This window comes from Lathyrus oleraceus, chromosome 3 (assembly GCF_024323335.1).
Source record: "Lathyrus oleraceus cultivar Zhongwan6 chromosome 3, CAAS_Psat_ZW6_1.0, whole genome shotgun sequence".
NCBI lineage: Eukaryota > Viridiplantae > Streptophyta > Magnoliopsida > Fabales > Fabaceae > Lathyrus > Lathyrus oleraceus.
In genome coordinates this window covers 6,871,646-6,873,884 of record NC_066581.1, presented here as the reverse complement: position 1 = coordinate 6,873,884, position 2,239 = coordinate 6,871,646, and positions in this window count along the sequence as shown.

The window sequence follows — 2,239 nt, the reverse complement described above, 5'->3', positions numbered from 1 at the left end:
TGTTTTTGAAAATTTTCCTTTCTGACATGCTTCACACAGAGCATCTGAAGAAAACTTCAGTTTAGGTAGGCCTCTGACTAACTCGAGTTTATTTAGCTGAGAAAGTTTCCTCATGCTAATGTGGCCCAAGCGTCTATGCCATATCCATTGCTCTTTGTGAACAGTCATCAGACATTTAACATTTTGTTCTTTTAAATCAGAAAGATTAATTTTATAAATGTTGTTTTTCCTCTTGCCTGTGAAAAGGACAGAGCCATCATTCTGATTAATGGCTTTACATGTTTTTTGATTAAAGATTACATCATAACCGTTATCACTTAATTGACTTATGGATAACAAGTTATGCATCAATCCTTCTACGTAAAGGACATCAGATATAGAGGGAAGAGTACCATTACCAATAGTTCCGGAGCCTCTGATCCTTCCTTTCTGATCTCCTCCAAAGCCTACAAATCCAGCGTCTTTAAGTTCCAGACTTTGGAACATAGACTTTCTTCCCGTCATGTGTCGCGAGCATCTAGAGTCCAGGTACCATGACTGGTGTCTGAACTTTGCTGCATAGGATATCTGCAACATAGACAATCTTCTCCTTTGGTACCCAGAATCTCTTGGGTCCTTTTTGATTAGTTTTCCCAGAGTTTCTTATAACTTTGGGTTTTCTAGCATTTTCAAATTTTTGTTCTTGTGTGTGTGTATAGTGATATGAAAATGGAGATTTAAGTTGGTCACTAGAAGAAGTTTTAACTTCCTTAGGATCATACCCAATTCCCTTTTTATTGTTCTGACTGACTCCATAAATCATGGATGCCATAATACTCCTACCTATTCCATTTTTCAGAAATTCTTGAAAGGCTTCTTCGTATTCAAAAATAATTTTATTTGAAGTTTGTGGTGCTTGAGACAACGCTTCTTCTAATTCTAAGCTTTTTCTTTTTGCTCCATCTCTTTCTAGTGTTAAAGATCTGATTGTATCTTCTCGCGCTAGAATTGTCATCTCAAGCTTGCCACATTCTTCAAATTTTGCTTTAAGACAGCCTTTTATGTTTTTAAGCTTTTGTTTTAGTTTCTGATATGAGCTAAGAGTTTCTGACAAGCATGATTCTAGATCAGATCGAGAGAGTTCAGAAAATACCTCTTCAGATTCTTCATCTGAGCTGCTCCTGGATGTGGTAGCCATAAGTGCCACGTTGGCCTTTTCATCAGAGTCAGATTCTGATGACCCAGATTCACTATCATCCCAGATAGCCATTAATCCTTTCTTTGTCCTGAAGGTATTTTTCTTGAAACTTTCTTTTCTAGGATTGTCTTTCTTTAGCTTGGGGCATTCATTCCTGTAGTGACCTGTTTCTTTACATTCATAACAAGTAATATCTTTGTTAGTTTTACCTTTGAAGGTTGATTCTGATCGATCCCCTCTGGGTCTTGATCTTCTGAAGTTGTTGTTTCTCTTTTTCCAGAGTTGTTTAACTCTTCTGGTCAGGAGGGACAATTCTTCTTCATCATCAGAATCTTCTGGTTCAGAGTCATCAGTATCTTCAGTTTCTGCCTGGAGAGCTTTGGTTCTGTCAGGTTTGCGTCTTTCATATCTGGACTTTAATGCTACGGACTTGTTCCTTTTCTGAGGCTCATCTTCCTCTAGTTCTATCTCATGGCTTCTGAGGGAACTGACAAGTTCTTCAAGACTTATATTGTTCAGATCCTTTGACAGCTTCAGAGCAGTAACCATGGGTCTCCATTTCTTTGGCAGACTTCTGACTATCTTTTTGACATGGTCTGCAGTTGTGTATCCTTTGTCTAGAACCTTGAGACCTGCAATCAGAGTTTGGAATCTAGAGAACATTGCCTCTATGGCTTCATCATCCTCCATTTTGAAGGCTTCATATTTCTGGATAAGCGCCAGAGCCTTTGTCTCTTTGACTTGAGAGTTTCCTTCATGGGTCATCCTTAGAGAGTCAAGTATGTCTTTGGCTGTTTCTCTGTTGGTGATCTTTTCATACTCGTTGTAAGATATAGCATTTAGGAGTATGGTTCTGGCCTTGTGATGATTCTTGAAAACTCGTTTCTGATCATCTGACATCTTACTTCTGGGATCTTCAGCTCCATCCTCTGTGACAGGAGGTTTGTATCCATCTGTGACAATGTCCCAGAGATCAGCATCATAGCCTAGAAAGAAACTTTCAATTCTATCTTTCCAGTAATCGAATTTCTCTCCATCAAAGATAGGAGGCTTAGCATTGTA